This window comes from Gobio gobio, assembly GCF_949357685.1.
Source record: "Gobio gobio genome assembly, chromosome: 20".
Taxonomy (NCBI): Eukaryota; Metazoa; Chordata; class Actinopteri; order Cypriniformes; family Gobionidae; genus Gobio; species Gobio gobio.
The window spans coordinates 23,232,318-23,251,323 of NC_137113.1; the positions used below are offsets into that span (position 1 = coordinate 23,232,318).

The 19,006-nt window shown below is 38.3% G+C and overlaps 2 protein-coding genes across 3 annotated transcripts in view; one reads left to right on the top strand and one right to left on the bottom strand.

The window, feature by feature from the left end:
• LOC307116914 (uncharacterized protein) overlaps window positions 1-13,013 on the bottom strand; it is a 39,643-nt gene extending 26,630 nt beyond the window's left edge. Inside the window, exon 1 of the mRNA XM_079801433.1 lies at window positions 12,724-13,013. The gene's annotated coding sequence lies outside the window, so the exon portion shown is untranslated. The remainder of the gene's footprint in view (window positions 1-12,723) is intronic.
• The window catches only part of mpp7a (MAGUK p55 scaffold protein 7a), a 164,851-nt gene that overhangs the window by 43,719 nt on the left and 102,126 nt on the right, over window positions 1-19,006 (top strand). The window lies entirely within an intron of this gene.

The window sequence follows — 19,006 nt, forward strand, 5'->3', positions numbered from 1 at the left end:
GTAGTACTATGTAGGATAATATATATATATATATATATATATATATATGTGAGGAAAATAAGTATTTGAACACCTGTCTATCACCTAGAATCCGGCCCCTAAAAGACCTGTTAATCTGCCTTTAAAATGTCCACCTCCACTCCATTTATTATCCTAAATTAGATGCACCTGTTTGAGGTCGTTAGCTGCATAAAGACACCTGTCCACCCCATACAATCAGTAAGAATCCAACTACTAACATGGCCAAGACCAAAGAGCTGTCCAAAGACACTAGAGACAAAATTGTACACCTCCACAAGGCTGGAAAGGGCTACGGGGAAATTGCCAAGCAGCTTGGTGAAAAAAGGTCCACTGTTGGAGCAATCATTAGAAAATGGAAGAAGCTAAACATGACTGTCAATCTCCCTCGGACTGGGGCTCCATGCAAGATCTCACCTCGTGGGGTCTCAATGATCCTAAGAAAGGTGAGAAATCAGCCCAGAACTACACGGGAGAAGCTGGTCAATGACCTGAAAAGAGCTGGGACCACCGTTTTCAAGGTTACTGTTGGTAATACACTAAGACGTCATGGTTTGAAATCATGCATGGCACGGAAGGTTTCCCTGCTTAAACCAGCACATGTCCAGGCCCGTCTTAAGTTTGCCAGTGACCATTTGGATGATCCAGAGGAGTCTTGGGACCAAAATAGAACTTTTTGGTCATAATTCCACTAAACGTGTTTGGAGGAAGAAGAATGATGAGTACCATCCCAAGAACACCATCCCTACTGTAAACCTTGGGGGTGGTAGCATCATGCTTTGGGGGTGTTTTTCTGCACATGGGACAGGGCGACTGCACTGTATTAAGGAGAGGATGACCGGGGCAATGTATTGCAAGATTTTGGGGAACAACCTCCTTCCCTCAGTTAGAGCATTGAAGATGGTTCGAGGCTGGGTCTTCCAATATGACAATGACCCGAAGCACACAGCCAGGATAACCAAGGAGTGGCTCTGTAAGAAGCATATCAAGGTTCTGGCGTGGCCTAGCCAGTCTCCAGACCTAAACCCAATTGTCAGGGTTTGTGTAGGGAAAGGAGCGAGGACTCAAGGATGCAGAGGATAATGGGCTTTTAATGATAATAACAAAAAAACAAGACAAAAACTACCCCGAGGGTGAAAAACCGACTTGACTTGACTTGACTTGACTAGGCTTGGCTTGGCTTTGACGACGATTCCGCACTGGACTGCAAACACAAGGAGATTAAATAGGGAACAAACAAAAGAGGGTAACGAAGGAAGACCGGTGGGGCAAATTAACCAATAATCAGGAAACAAGGTGGGCGGGGTTAGACAATAGACACGAGCACATGGCACAAAGAAACACTTGACAAGACATGTGCTCACACCAAACATGACATGAACATGCAGCTAATGAGAACTCATCAGCTGCATGTTCACACAAAACATGACAACATGACGTAGCACGTAGCCAGTGAAAAACACCAACCAAGTGCTACACAACATAAGACAAAACATAACTTGAAAGCACACGGCCGATGTAAACATGAACCGTGTGCTACACAGACAGAAGAGCACACGCTCACGTGACAAGACAGAGTGACAAAACAAACACGCAGAGCATGAATGTCCGAATCCCAACACAAAACTGAAACCCAAACTAGACCGAAGTGCTGGGATCCGAACACCACGCCCGCACACAAAACACAAGGACAGAAGAGCACGCAGCTCGAGCATGCTCAAAGCTGCGCGCTCACACAAGACAAGACAAACAATACAGGAGTGTCAGGGCTCTGTCACAAACCAAGAGTAAACTAGACCGAAGTGACAGAACCCTGACACCAATAGAGAATCTTTGGAGGGAGCTCAAACTCCGTGTTTCTCAGCGACAGGCCAGAAACCTGACTGATCTAGAGAAGATATGTGTGGAGGAGTGGGCCAAAATCCCTCCTGCAGTGTGTGCAAACCTGGTGAAAAACTACAGGAAACGTTTGACCTCTGTAATTGCAAATAGTGATGCACCGATCATGATTTTACATGGCCGATTCCGATACCGATTTTTTTTCAAGAAAACTGGCAGATTCCGATACCGATTTCTGATTATTTTTTTTTACACAATAAAGTAATGAAAGTATACATGAACAAGATGTTTATTTGGTATTTAACAGGCTAAATTGGCTTTTGGCTAATGAAAACAAGTCCGCATTCTGAAATTAACAGGAAATTGAATTGGAAATTAAAAGGCTGAAAGGTGAAATTAAAGGCAACAACTGCATATTCTGCAATCCAAACAAAGATGTTACTTAAATCAGCATTTGTTTTTAAATTCAGTGTAAAGAAAAAAGTCTTTACCAGTGAAATTCAATAAAACCAAAGTATATAATTGTTCCAAAATGTTAAATCAAATAATGTTTAGTGCAACGACAAAAACTAAGATGCTACAGCAGGTGCTTTTTAAATCAAATTAAGTCAATGTAATTTTAAGGTAAAATAAAAGGTAACACTTTAGAATAATGGTCATTAGTTAACATTAGTTAATGTATTAACTAACATGAACTAACTATGAGCAGTACATTTGTTACTGTATTTGTTCATCTTTGTTAACGTTAGTTAATATAAATCCAGCTGTTCATGCTTTGTTCATGTAAGTTCACAGTGCATTAACTAATGTTAACAAGATTTTAATAATGCAGTTATCTCTCATTAGTAAATGTTGAAATTAACATTAACAAAGATTAATAAACGCTTTATAAGTGCAGTTCATTATTAGTTAATGTTAACTAATGTAGTTAACTAATGTTAACTAATGACCATTATTCTAAAGTGTTACCAAATATAAATGATCATCCTAGCTACAGAACTGATAGTATTTCATTTCTAAAATGCATGCATGTTCTTCACTGTTAGACTTTACCGCAATTTTACAGTTACTTACCGCAAAAAAGCCCAGTAAAATACCATTTATATTATTTACGGTTAGCTACTGTAATATGCACTGCATTATGGGTATTTTTAATGAAATTTACAGTAACTTACTGTATATGGGAATTTGCAGTATTTTACTGTTTACGTAAAAGCAGTAGTGCTACTGTAAACGAAGAATACACACGCACACACACTGGATGTTTAAAAGTTAAATAAAAACATGTGGATGGAAGGATGTAAAATTAGTTCTTTGTGGGAGACAAAGAAGTAATTTTTATATTTAGTATTTTCTCCTACCCTTTTCACATTTTCGGGTTTCTCAGAGCGGAAGTCGTCATAGTTGGGTTAAATTTTATAGCGGTGAATGAGAGAATGAGAGAATACAATAATTATATATTTTTTGTGTGCCCATTTGCTCAAATAGCAAAAGAAAACTCCACAATAGTGATTTCACAACTTTCAAAAAGAGGAAAAAATAGAGTATAGAATAAATAGAGTAAAGTATTAGTGTTATAAATGTATTTCGAATTCGCCTCATAGGAGGAGCTTCTGCCAGCGGCTCGTCTCGTTGAGAAATGACTGACATGGGCTGTGTTTACGGTCTATGGTTTACACGTCTTTTTGTGTTAAAACTGTTAATGTGTGACAAAACGTAGTTTTAAGACTTTTTCAGTCGGTAATGTAGTTGTTTAAAGCTCAAATCTGTGGTTTATTTATAAGAAGAGTGCCTATTTTAACATTTTATCTGGTGTTTTCGGAGTTGTGAGCTCCAGTGAGTCAGCGGCGTTCAGCGCTTGTTTACCCGGCGAGAGTAGACTTTCCTCGGCCAGTCCTTCTGACGTCTGCCGCTGGCTCTGATGTCTCTGTGGCGTCTCCAGCTATAATTAGTCTTGTGGAGATTTAATGGCCCATATTTGCTCTCATGGATCTATAATTTGTTCCCTGGCAAATCGTTTAGGCTGAGGGCAAAGTGAAGTTTCATTACTTGTTTATTTTTCGGCTATAACTGTACGTTGCAAAATAAAATGACGGATCATGAGATATAAAATGCTAACGGTAGGCTACACACACACACACACACACCTACCTACTGTTAGCATTTTATATCTCATGATCCGTGATTTTATTTTATTTATTATTATTTTAATGCCAGAGTAATACAAGTACAAGTGTGGTGATATAAATGTAATTTTTAAATGTTTAAAAAATATATTTATAAACTTTGCTTACACCTCACACAATTTAAATTGTTTACTCGCGTGCCAAGCCCGCGCAAATGAGGTTTGTGTCGAGTGCGCGCATAACGGACGTCCCTGCCTGCGGATAGGATCGCCAGACACCAGCTGCGAGCTTTCCTGAGGTAAGAAGTTTTTATTTGACAAATTTGTCACAAATGTCTTTGATACTTTTAAAACGTAAACCAATATCCATTAAATATAGCTACATATATGAAGAAAGTAAATTATAATATCGAATTGCTATTACTAACGTTATATTACAGTCTCGGGGAACTGTTCGTTTTCCTCAAGAACCGCTTTCATAACCCATTAAATTTGCATACAATTGACTAACTGTTACCTGCATTGTACATTATGTACCAAATGTTGTATTTACGCGAACAATGGTTTCCGTCTTTTCACGGCCAGTTATAGTTACATATTTTCGTTGACAGTTAAATGTGTGTGACGCCATTTGAAGTAACGTTAGCGCCTGAGCGGTGTCAAAGGCTGTCTCGCTCTCTCTCTCTCTCTCTCTCTCTCTCTCTCTCTCTCTCTCTCTCTCTCTCGAAAATAGAACATTTACGCCAGTGTATACACCAGAGGATTAATATATATTCAAGTAAAATAATAATTAGTTCAAGTATGTTCATTGTGGCTTCTTATTTATTATATTATTTCATATGAATTCATTTTTACATGCCACTGAAGGCTCTATTATTGTCTTCTCTCTTTTTTCAGTGTTGATAGTCATTTGATTGTGTAAGTGGTCAATCTAGCAGTCATCCTATATCTGTGAATTATCATGTGCATAACATTTAGGCACCATTAGTCAATAAACATGAAAATTTCTTCTTTTTCTCTCTTGTGTCAACAGGAGCTAACAACACCCCAGAAAGAGCCACCGCACTGAGCATCTTTGGCTTTGTAGGTATATATTTTGACTAACATTATGTGATTAACGTCTTTTAATGCATAACATTTTATTATTTCAAAAATACTTGTTGCCTACATTTCCTACTTGGCATCTATTTGTTATCTTGTTGTGACTGTTTAGTCTCATGTGGGATATGTCACTGCATAACATGACAAAGTAATTAAAAATTATTAATTGTATGCACTTAAAAATTTGTGTAACACTTTACAATACGGTTCATTAGTTAACTACATTAGTTAACATTAACTAATAATGAACTGCACTTATAAAGCATTTATTTATCTTTGTTAATGTTAATTTCAACATTTACTAATGCATTATTAAAATCTTGCTAACATTAGTTAATGCACTGTGAACTAATATGAACAGCTGGATTTTTATGAACTAACTTTAACAAAGATTAACTAATGCTTAACAGAGGTGTTGTTCATGGTTAGTTCATGTTAACTAATGCATTAAAGGGTTAGTTCACCCAAAAATGAAAATTCTGTCATTAATTACTCACCCTCATGTCGTTGGACACCCGTAAGACCTCCGTTCATCTTCAGAACACAAATGAAGATATTTTAGTTGAAAGCTGATGGCTGAGAAAGGCTTCAGACAGGCCTCCATTGGCATTCAGTACATTGACACTTCCAAGATCCATGAAAGGCACTTAAAACGTCGTTACAATGTCTATCTCACCACAGTGGCTCTACAATAATTTTACGATGCGACGACAATAGTTTTTGTGCGCCAAAAAAAATCAAAATAACACCTTTATCCAACTTGTTCTCGACTTCCGTGTGTGCCTCCACGATGCATGCGCGAGAATATGACGTAGCGCCGGCGTTCGGGAATCCATGAAATACACATTTAAGCCCCATTTTGAGCACTACGCCGAGACCTAAAGCACGATCAATGTAGAATTCAACAGCTTAGACACGCGCGTCTTCCTCTGCTCGTAAACAAATCTCTTCTGGGTCATGTGTCCGAACGCCGCATCTGCGTCATATTCTCGCGCATGCGTCGTGGAGGCACACACGGAAGTCGAGAACAAGTTGGATAAAGATGTTATTTTGATTTTTTTTTGCGCACAAAAACTATTGTCGTCGCATCGTAAAATTATTGTAGAGCCACTGTGGTGAGATGGACTTTGTAACGACGTTTTAAGTGCCTTTCATGGATCTTGGAAGTGTCAATGTACTGAATGCCAATGGAGGCCTGTCTGAAGCCTTTCTCAGCCATCAGCTTTCAACTAAAATATCTTCATTTGTGTTCCGAATATGAACGGAGGTCTTACGGGTGTCCAACGACATGAGGGTGAGTAATTAATGACAGAATTTTCATTTTTGGGTGAACTAACCCTTTAACTAATGTTAACTAATACAACCTTATTGTAAAGTGTTACCAAAATATGTATACATTATTTTATATGCAGATCATATCCAACCAGTGACCAGAAAACAGAGAGACTGAGGAATAGACGGAGAAACAGACAAAGCTGGACTACAACTAAAACCTGAACTAAAAACTAATCATGCAAGTATGTACAGGTGCAAGTATTTAATTATTTGCAATTTCTGAGAGACTTTTATCTTTTAATTTTCAGCCAACCTCGTCTTATGCTGCCTTCATGTGCTAGAAATTTCCTACTTCCCACTTCTGAAGTTGTGATTACGAGCTCATCACATTCAGATTTTGACTTGAGAGGGCGTTCATGTCCAATTTTTTAACTAGGAAACTAGTTCAGTAATTCCTATAGCACGTGAAGGCAGCATAAGATGTCAGTTGAGCAGGAGGTGACGTTTGCCTACCACACCACAGGTGATATGAAGTATATCATATCATGAAATTGCTCTTATAGTCAGGGTGTCCGCGGGGTTGTAAAAGGTAGTAAATGAAATTAGCCAAAATTAAGGGCATTAAAAAGTAGTAAAAAGTACTAAACGTCATCTGACGAGGTATTACATTTTCGAGACCAATTTTTTTTAGATACATTTTCAATTTGTGTTAAGTACAGGCCTTTTTTTTCTAAAATTCGCGTGGATTTATTTATATGTTTAGAGTAGGACCTGCGCGATATCGTGTGAGGTGGTGTTCGTTCGCGCGCGCTGAAACAAACTGGGTCCGCGGCTGGCTTGCTGACAAACATGTACGCGAGCTCGCTTCCATTCAGTAATTAAAGCATGGGGAAATGCAAGTTTTTGGACCTCTGGCTGGAGGACTCACGATTTAAAGACTGGCTTAGGCCAGTAGTTTGCAACAGCCGCCAGGCTTATTGCCACGTCTGCAAGAAGACAATTAATATAACCTGGGTGGGGGTGAATGGCGTCAAATCGCATATGTAATCAAATAGCCACCAAGCTAGGATGCGCGGACGTAGCGAGCAGCTTCCCATACCAATGTTCTGCGCTACAGATGCATCAACGACCTCAACCTCCACTGCTTTGCCCTCAACCCCGACTGCTCTCCCGATTCAAACCACTGCCAGTAGCCTAACGTTAGTCTAGCAGCATCATCAACAGGTGCGTGACAGACAGCAGACGCTATGCCCCATCACCACCGCTACATTGCGAGCTGAGGTGCTGTGGTGTTTAGACCTTGCAACTAAACACCACTCTTTATATTTGAATCTATGGCATTGAAGAGCTGTTTCGAAATATGCAAGTTGCTTAAAGCTTGGCATACACTGTGCGATTTCTGTGCGATTTCAGCAAGGTTATCTACTCACACTGTACGAGTAGATCGCATGCGATGTAAAGCCAAAGCTCACGGTTTATATGCTCACACCATGGCTCGGATCGTCGAGCGCGACTTGTCTGCTCACTGTATGAGTGAAGATTTAGCATTTACTATTTATGTATATAAATTATTATTATTATTATTAGGGTAGGCCTACTTTTATTATTAAATTGATAATACATTTAATTTGCCCCCGTGATAATTTCATAATGCATCAATGCACAACCGACATGTTGCATAATAAAAGAATAGATAGATTAGCTTACTCCTCATTATTTAAATACATTTTGCACAATTAAACAAGGAATTATAGGCCTATAATTAAAATGATTATCAGTCTATAATATGTCAGAACACTACAATAATATCAGTATGATCAGAAAGTAAGAGCAGCTTTATTTAAAAAAAAACTTGTTTAACACGAAATGGGCCTATACTTCTCTTCTAATTTGTTTCACAATATGGGCCAAAAGAGAAATATTAAGAATATAAATTCAGACAGTTATAGGCTATACGTTATCAGCATATGTTAAAGCAGATTTATATAAATAAAGAGATATCTCTTGTCTCTGTGAGAATATGCGCCGAAAGCTTGTCAGATTTTACGTTCACTTTCAGTAGTGAATAATTGACCAGGTTTGAGACTTCACCGACTCTCGCACACATTGCGTTTTTGTGTGATATCCACTGACTCGCCTTCATGATTTAAAACGAAAAAGAAAAAAAATCTATATTGCGCCGTGAAAATTGCTCTTGTTTCCCTCTGTACACTGCACGAACTATGAAGAAGATGTCTCCTTCCACTTCTGTCTTTATTTCTATTCTCATCTCTGTGGGCAGTTGATGTTAAGTTAAAATGATCTCGTTACATTGTGATGCAATATGTTATTCCATATGGAAAGATATTTAATTTACGCTACTATAGTTGCAGGTTGAAGTCGCGCTGGTATTAAAAAATATTTTGAAGGTATTAAAAAAGGTAGTAAAAGGTATTAAATTCAACTTAAGAAGTTCTGTATATACCCTGATAGTGTATGGAATGCTGTTTAAAGAAAATTTGCGGGGGGGGGGGGGGGGTGTTTAGATGAAGTAATGGAGACGGTGTGAACATGGCCTTTACATGTTCCAGCGTGAGCTGGAGGGAGGTGTCTTCCGTCAGCAGCTTGCTTTCTGATTGGGTATTGTTGCGTTTCACATGATAATCTCCAGAGCGCGCACGCTTGTCCTCGGGATAGAGATATATAATATAAGTATAACTATGAATAATAATAATATAACAAGTATAACTATGAATAACTGCTGTTGCACAAGTTGTTACCTCATCTGTCCATGAACAAATTTAGATTAGATAAACCATTTCTCACACATTTTCCCTCTGTTTTGTTTCAGATCAGCCATCAGTAGTTTACCAGTAGGGAGGCCAGCCAAGACCAACTGGGGTATTTTGTTCATACTTTTTGTTGCCATATCGTCATGATCTCTGCTTTGATTTGTTGTAATGAATTCAGTTCTCTATTTTTGTTTTGTTTTTTGTAATTGATTGTGACGGTGAATAAAAAATATTCTGATGTACATGGACTCAAGTCTCTTATTTGGAATTTATTAAATGTATTATTTATTTTCTTGCATTCATGTAAAATATTCAAAATAAAGTAATAACATATTAACATATGCATATTTTGTAAAATAAAAAGTAAAATAAATTACAGTAAAATTACTGTAAAAATTATTATACTGTAAAAATAAATTGCGGTAAGGGCATCATACTGTAAAATGAAATTGCGGTAAGGGCATCATACTGTAAAATTAAATTACGGTAAGGGCATCATACTGTAAAATTAAATTACGGTAAGGGCATCATACTGTAAAACACATTTACAGGTAAGCTACTGTAAAGGGGCAATTACAGTAACTTACTGGCAATAGTGCTGCCAGTAAGTTACCGCAAAAATACATTAAAATGTCTAACAGTGTTCTTTAGGCTACAAAAATAAGTATTTCGGCTTTGTCACAAGTTATCCAACACCAACACCTGAGAATCTGAGCTGAACAAACGCTCACTAACTAAAAGGGCGTAGAGGTAAGCTCGCGCAACTTCAACTCGCGCAGGAAAGCGGCTCTTCATTCCCTTCAGCATATCTCATCTCTTCCCTCAGTTATCCAGGTTCCGTTTGTAACACACAAGTGACATGTTCACGAATGATTGCAATGTAGGCGTATGCGTACGCGGGCGCACTTCCGGATAAATCGGCAGAAAAATACAAAGAAATCGCGCGCTAGAAGCAAAAACCGGCCGGTTCCGGTTTTTGGCCGGTCAACCGGTGCATCCCTAATTGCAAACAAAGGCTACTATACCAAATATTAACATTGATTTTCTCAGGTGTTCAAATACTTATTTGCAGCTGTATCATACAAATAAATAGTTAAAAAATCATACATTGTGATTTCTGGATTTTTTTTAGATTATGTCTCTCACAGTGGACATGCACCTACGATGACCATTTCAGACCCCTCCATGATTTCTAAGTGGGAGAACTTGCAAAATAGCAAGGTGTTCAAATACTTATTTTCCTATATAAATTTAGATTTTTTTTGTATCAGTAGTGTACTGTGAACCTGTTTTTTTTTTTTTTTACTGTAATTGCACTATTACATAATTACAGTACCATGTAATTACTGTAAATCTGAAATGAGTTTAGTACTGTAAACCTTTCCCTCAATCTTCCACTTCGTCTTTGGTCCCATGTGTCAGAATCTGGCTGTAATCAGTTGTAAAGAGTAAAGGTGCGTCCCAATTCATGTATTTGTGCACGATTCTGTTTTTTAAGTATGAATATTGCGAGTAATGTATTCACACTGAAAATTCCAAAAAGAAAAAGTGCACTTTAAATACCTGGATGCACTAAATTAAGTGTGGAAATGGACACTTAATGCACTTACCTGTCGCAGCTTTAATTACGTAGCCGAGGGGGAGGGTACTCAGACTCTGATGTTGAACCACAAAATAACCTTGTATTAGTATTGTGTATTAGTGTATAGTGTGTCATTTTGTGACATAACTTAAAAGATGATTGGTTCACACATACTCTGCGCATCCACTTCGCTTGAACTGTGGCCAATCTGTCTGGCCATGAGTGCCAAAATGGTATTGGTTTAAATTTATTAACGTGTATAGAATTTGAAAGCATAGACTTTCATATCAAAAGTAACAAAGCTTATTGCGATTTTTATTGTATAGAAGACACGCTAAAAATATTGTTAAATGAAGTTTTGTTCATGCATCAACAGCAAAGACTGAAAGATCAATTCTTGGGATTTAAATTATCAACGTTGGTTCATTAAAATGACAAGCAATTCAACTTGAGAAATATATATTTTTAACCCAGCCCTACTTTTTACATTTTGTAGTAAATGTTTTATTGTTAATGGTTTATGATTGGTGCATGTTATTGAAAAGAAGAACCAACTTTATTATTGGGTTGCTAATGTTGTTGCTTGTTTACTTATAAATGGCAGACCTTTTTTCTTTACTGCGTGTCTCATTTGTAAACTAAGATGATGTGGGTTAGGAATGCACCGATAAGAACATTTTGGCCGATACAATAATTATTTGTTTTTAAAAGCTGATAACCGATATAATGGCCAATAAATCTATTGAAAAAATGGGCTGATGGGTCCATAAAAGGCTGATAAAATAAAAAGTGCTCAATTTGTCTTTCGTTAGGTCGGTGTCATATTTCAAGGCCTTATGTCCATTTAAACAAAAAGTTTGTCGTGAGTACGCAAACATGTTTTTTTTTTTTTGCAAAGGTCCCTTTAGAGGCTCAGTACACCCAACCAAAAAAAACCTCTCGCCTTACAAATAAATAAAATGATGCCTAAATAATGCAAACAAGTCATTCAACGGATATGTATAAAGAATCAAAATGCATGTGCCATGGATAAATAAAATGCACAGACAATAATTAAATTATTTTAATGAAACCATATTTTTGATGAAAATAATACAAGAAAAATAAGTGCTAGTTGTTATTATTAATAATGCATCAATGTTTTTGACATTGAAGAAACATACATTTATTATTATTATTTCAAATAACATCATTGCTATTTGAGCTGTGTGCATTGAAGCTGAAGAGTTAATGACACCGGAAAACTGCGCATCCTATATGAGATTAATCAGATATTTATGCAACAAAGATATTACGACTTGTATACTCACTTATTGGATATTGGATTTTTGCTGATATCTGATATGCCGATATTTGTCAACTAATTTTGGCCGATACAGATTATATGTTTTTTTTTTTTTCCTTTATGTTTTTTTTACCATTTTGAGCAAAACCTTTTTTTTTTTCATTCTGGTTTCAGATTTCTGAGGTCCCCTTACTAAAAGGATACTTGTTAAAGATAAATACATGTTAATAAAGTTCTTTTTATATTAAGAGTATATTAAAAGCTCTGAAAATAACAATAATAAAGTCAGTAATTTTTCACCCCAGACCGATGTAGTTGTAACCTAAATATTGTATTTTTGGATTTAACGTTTGTGCACATGAAGTGAAAGTGGCATGACATCAGTTGATGCTGTCTTTAGCTTCAAATAAAAAATTCTACAATTATTTTAGAGCTCCTTGAAATGAATTATTTTCATCTATTTCATAAAATTATTACAGATTAATAAACTGTATATAAAAGTATTTAATTTACAAGTGTCATGATTGTGATTTATGACATTACTGCTTTATTTATTCAGAAAAATAAGTAACTTCAAGTTATTTGTGTATTCTACTTTTCATTTTATTACTATAACAACAGCGCCCCCACTAAATATATATAACATTCTACCGGGTGGGCAAAAGGACCTGGAGGAGGCATCTTCTGCTGTGGAGGCTGCTGTACGCGCTAGAGAGTGGGGAATCACTGTTGACGGTCACGTCCTTCTGTACGTGCATTCCCAAATTCAAGGCAGCATTTAAAAACTGTCAATATAAATCACCGTACACGCAATGTATTTGCTTGTTTTTGCTTGTTGACTTACAAGTTCACTTCAAGAATGATCACACTGCTGACATGATCTTATCGCTATAGCACTCCTTGTACATGTGAGTTATTGCAGGCGCATAGCAACACATTAGCATATCGGCATAATTGTTTCATATCGTTTATCGGCCGATTCTAATGTCGTACTGATAATATTGTGCATCCCTAATTGTAATGTTATGTATTATGACCATCCCAATAATAGTTTATTGTCGGGCATTGCAGTTTGAGCTGTATGTGCTGAAGTTAAGGATGATCACCCGTACTGAAGCGATTTACTAACACGTTAATTAACTTAACTCATCCTACAGTATATGAGAAATCAGGGTGAACAGTGCGCATATGAAGTGTCTCTGCTGAAGGAAATAATCAATTCTTTACAGGCTTTAATATATCGGCCTAATTGTCTTATCGGTCCGGTAAGTTAACAGTAAAAATATATAAATATAGAAAATGTATATTGTGCATCCCTAATATAGGTGACTAGGCATCTAGAAATCTTGTCTAATCTTGCCCAATTATTTGGAAATTGTGTATGTTGTTGTTTCTGTATTGGACGCTGAGTGGTATCTCCAAACACGCACACACTTGCAACCAGACTCTAGTTTTAGTGTTTCTATAAACAGCTATTGGCTTTAGTTCAGATGTGCTAATGTTTGTTCCATATGAAGCTCTGCTGAACTGCTGAAAAGGCCAATTCAATAAACTGCTGTTCTCTTAAAAGTTAGAGATCAATGCATTGTGATGGCTTTTTCTAATCACCTGCCATTAATGAAAAGTCATAAACCTTTCCAGTGGCAAGTTATGCTAGATCTATTTTAAAGGGGACATAACACAGTTTCTGCCAATCTCATGTTAATCTTGAGTACCTATAGAGTAGTATTGCATTCTTCGTATCGCCAAAGAGTCTTTAGTTTTATCACGTTGACGGGCATGCTCTTGCTCTCGCTCTGGTTGATGTGTGCATGCGCTCATCCGAGAGAAGTGCCCATTAAAGGAATTCTACCCTTTATGACACCATACAGGGCAATACTAAAAAAAAAAATATTTGTCCAACTCTTTTTTTTTTTTTTACTTTGGCCATATTTAGCATGAGAATCCAACTTTAACAGTGTATATTAGTCAGAATGCATGAAATGGTATTAGACCTCCCCTTTAAAGGCCAAATTATTTGAATTATAATTATAATTGGATGTAAATAAACAACCGTTTAGTACAAAAGCCTAATATCTGCCCAAACCAGTGACTAGGATTAGACTAAAGAAAATACTGAGTCAAGTCAACCAATACTTTAAGTGTCAGTATGACAAGAAACAAGTTAATTAACATTTTTGCTTTTGCTGTAAATATTGGTTGTGGAAGGAATAATTGACTGCATGCCGTCAAATTGATAAATAATGCACACCTGTCATGGCTGCATTTATCATGTGCATTATTATTATTTTTTTTTTTTATACCACAGGGCTGTGGAATGCTTTTTATTTTTCTTTTTTTTTTTAATTATATGTTCTTAGGAAGGGATGGGCAAACTCGGCCCTGGAGGGCCACTGCCCTGCAGAGTTTAGGGTGCTTTCACATTTGGTTCGATTGCCTGGACCGAACCAGAGTTCGATTGCTCCCCCCTCCCCCTGCCCCCGCTGGACTGTGTTCATATTATATTATTTGGTTCCGAACCGGGGGCGATATTTTTTTTCCCAGGATGGTAGGGGAAGGTACCGCCTTTTTCGTCTATGATTGGCTAGAAGGGCTCTCCTCCGATTGGTTATATATCTCACGTTCATGGCAGGCTGTCAGCTAGTCTGTTTTGATCGTCGTTAAACGAAGTCAATCCAACATAGCCTACTAAGAAAAGCGCTATATGTGCGTGTCTTCAGATTTATATTTCAAGTTCACAATTTCATAGCCTGTTTAAAGGGGGGGGGAAACACTCAGTTTCAGTCAGTCTCATGTCAATCTTGAGTACCTATAGAGTAGCACTGCATCCTGCATATCTCCGAAAAGTCTTTATTTTTATTATAATTATAAAAGAAAGATGCGCTGTTCCGAGTCTTTCCGGAAAAAGCCGTGCGGCTGGGGGCGTATCGTGTGGGCGGAGCTAAAGAATGTCGAGCGTGCGCCGCTGTTACTGTGTTGCGTGCGTCTGAGAGCTGCGTCATCCCTAAAAGCGGAAAAAAACTTTATTCAACATAAAAAATGGCTTTTAATCAGATACAGCCATACATCTATGATCCGGAATCAGACCCAGAGGCTGAAGTTGAACAGGAGCAGCAGCAAAAACGACTAGAGCAGGACGTCGACTATGTGGTATAAGTTACACTAACTATATAATATGTTTAGCGGCTTGTGTTATTTAGAACACCATGTCAAGCGCGAGTGTTACAATGTGTGTGTGTGTGTGTGTGTGTGTGTGTTACGCGTGGTTTGTGAAGACATGATTTGTAGTAAGCGGACTGGTTTTGCGCGTCAGGCTAGTGTTTACATAGAAAGACATGGAATAGTAGCGCATTTGAATGAAGAACCGCGCTTATTTAGTTCAACATATTTCCCCATTCTTTGTGTATTGTTGTTTGGAGTGCTTTTACAATACACAAACATACACATATAGTGGCCAGCTAAACAAATGTACACAATATACATCGCATGCTCCATTGATCAATACGTGATCATGTTTGGGCTAACGCTACTTGATGGGCATAGGCAAAAACAGACATTTGAAGCAGTCAAACCTGCGGTTCCAATGTTGGGACCTTTATCGTTGGGACCGCTCCATCCTTCAGTATTAGGCGATCTGAAAATCCGGCGTCGAACTGGGCCTTGTTTATAAAACAATCGGCACCGAAATGCAGGGAACAGACATAAATATTTGCGCAACTCAGTTGTTGATCCGGAAAAGCAAATTCCATCTGTACGAGCCAGCGCTTTGATGGGCGTAGCCTATTGCTTTCACGCGCTCTCTCTCGCGCGCGCGTGTGCGCGCTCTTCCGGTAGAATTGTCCGTACGGCCCATATAAGGAAATTCCGCCCTGTTGACGTCAAGCGGACCCATGATCGAAAAAAACTTTCCGAAACTTATGACTAACAGGAAGTACTAATTTTGGCAAAGAAATACTCCCATCAAACGTCCACCTTAGCTTATGAAACGGTGTCCATGTTTAGCATGGGAATCCAAGTCTTTAACAGTGCCAAAAGATCAGTATGCATGAAACAGCATTTCACCCCCCCTTTAAGTTCACAATTTCATAGCCTGTTTAGGGTCTTAGCTGTTTCCTAACCCTAACCCTAACCTCTCAATACCTGCGCCAAAACCATTTATTACTGGAGCTGTTCTCCCTGTCCGTTGATTTATACCTAATCCTAACCTCAAGATGATCCGGTATGATGTTCTCCAAGTTCTGGGACAAGACCCACCCACTTTTTACGATCAATGATATTGTACCCACTCTCTTTTATCGTCTCTAACATTCAGCACATGTCTGTTTACCTACCCCTAATCGATAAACACTTATTATTAAACACATATTAGACGCTTTATTTCCACTTTTCTAATATTTTCTTAATTTGTATTGAAAATAAATGCCTTTCCGATTTGATATGTGATGGGAAAACGGAGAAGATTGATTTCGGCGAAAGCCGGACTCGAACCGTGGGTCGATTTGTGTCAAAACTAGATGCCGTACGTCTTACCCCTACACTACCGTCACTCTGGCATCTACTCCAGTAAAACAATTCTGAGGACCCACCCACATTTTTTTTGCTTCCGACGCCCATGCACGCACACACACACACACACACACACACACACACACACACACACACACACACACACACACACACACACACACACACACACACACACACACACACACACACACACACACACACACAATAATTACTAGTAATGTTTAACATACAGTTAATGTTGATGCACTAATATTGTGTAATCCTTACCTTGAAATGGCTAACAAATGTTATTTGTTTTGGAAAGAGATTGTTTCTATAGAAGATGGGACGAATCAGTACATTAGCATGACACAGTGGCCCTTAACCACCACATTTCTGTGTGGCTTTAAAGTTACTGTACAGTCAATTTACCCATAGTGTTTGCCTCAACTAGATACACCATGTGAACTTGGAATATAAATCTGATGGCACGCACACGACAGCCTGGCCTGCCATGAACGTGAGATGACGTTTCACGGCCAAATCAAATAACCAATCGGAGGAGAGCCCTTCTAGCCAATCATTGACGAAAAAGGCGGTACCTTCCCCTACCATCCTGGGAAAAAAAATATCGCGAACCGGGGTACGTTTGCGTCATCAAAGCAGCAGCTGTTTACCCGGTTGCTTAGTAACGACAGCGAGCGTGAAGGCGGCGAAATGCATAGTGTTGCTCACCTCACTTTTATATTTTAGTTTTTTAACCGTTGGGTTTGTTTCTAAAGCTTCAGTACATAATAACACTTGCGTCTATATGCCGCAAATGTACTGCAAATGCTCTAAAGAACGCTGAAGGCGAGCAGAAATGAGATTTACAGCTCTCTGCTTGCAGTATGTCAGTCAGGCTCATCAGGAAAATGAGTGAAACACACACAAACACACATTTTTATCAAATCATATGTCATTAATAGCGGTTCACTTCCGCGATTTAGTACAATTGCGTTCACATCAGCAGCGAACCGTACCGGGGTTCACATGAACCGAACCCCAGACCACCCTTTTTAAGCGGACTCTGGTACGGTTCGCGGGTGCGCATCCGAGTTCGGAAGACCGCGTTCACATCATCCAAACGAACCGAACTCTGACGTCAATCGAACCCGGGTGCGCACCAAAACTGCTAGTGTGAAAGCACCCTTAGTTTCAACCCTAATCAAACACACCTGAACCAGCTAATCAATGCTTTCAGGATTACAAGAAAGCTACAGGCAGGTGAGTTTGATCAGGGTTGGAGCAAAACTCTCCAGGGCAGTGGCCCTGCAGGACCAGGTTTGCCCATCCCTGTTCTAAGGTGTTCGTAGCTTTGCATTTACTGGAAAACAATTTAAGTAGTTGCTGGTCTGTTGAACGTATTAGAGGTCCATAACACTTCACCAAACGATTTTAAATGATTTCAAAGGTCCTTACAGCCTACAACATAAAATGAACCAAAACCCACAAAGTCACTGAACAAGCAAACAAATATGAAAACAATTTCCTTGTTTTTCCAACTAAATTACTTTTTATTATATATGGCACACACACACACACACACACACGTAAAGATATACGTGCACAGAAACTTATCAGGCGCTGCCACGCGGTTTTCTTTTTTGATTAAAAAAAGCAGTTACATGACAGTTAGCTACATGACATTTTCTCAGATGCAATGTTTAGTGGTCGAATAATATATTGTCACGGCCGATATTTGGCATTTTGTTTTAATATAATTTAAATACGTTTTTCAAGATGTAATGTGCGTAACGATAGCAGTACCACTCTATTCTTTTAATACACTTAAAGAGGGTGAGCAAAAACATGTTGTTTTTGTGCGTGTCCCTTTAAATGCAAATGACCTGCTGCTCCCGGCCCCCTATCTAGAAGAGGGCGGAGCTTTAAGAGGTCATGTTAACAGCTCTGATTACCTCATGCAGACACGCACTGAAAGGGTCAAACTATTCAGTCTTTTATGTTCAAACCGGAGTCGGACAATGATGTAGAATGCAACAGGATGTTTCTGAATTATTAGTTTAATTATTAATTTATGTAGTTGTGGAGTTAACTATCTTCAAGTCATTGATTAGCATATTCTGTCATAATAATTTATAAATCGCTCGTGTGGGAACTGTTGTAAGGTGCCTTCAGAGCCAGAGAATATATGCTGCATGAAGATAGAACAGGTATAGTTGTTTAATTACGATTATAACTCATGTTGTCATGCTATTGCATTTTTGTTACGTGCTGTATTGCAATAAATGCGAAAAGACTGATGTGACCGCTTGAGCAGACTCCCAAATGTGCTCTACTACACCAACTCTTCCTCTTCTCTCAAGCAGCCCAACATGGCGTCACCCCCTTTGTTGTCTGTTCCCGAGAGCGGGGTTTATGTAAAAGTAAGGGTTTGTGATGTCACCAACACCGGAAGTACCTCGTTGTAGTCCCTAGCCATTTGTTGTAGTCCTTAAAAATAT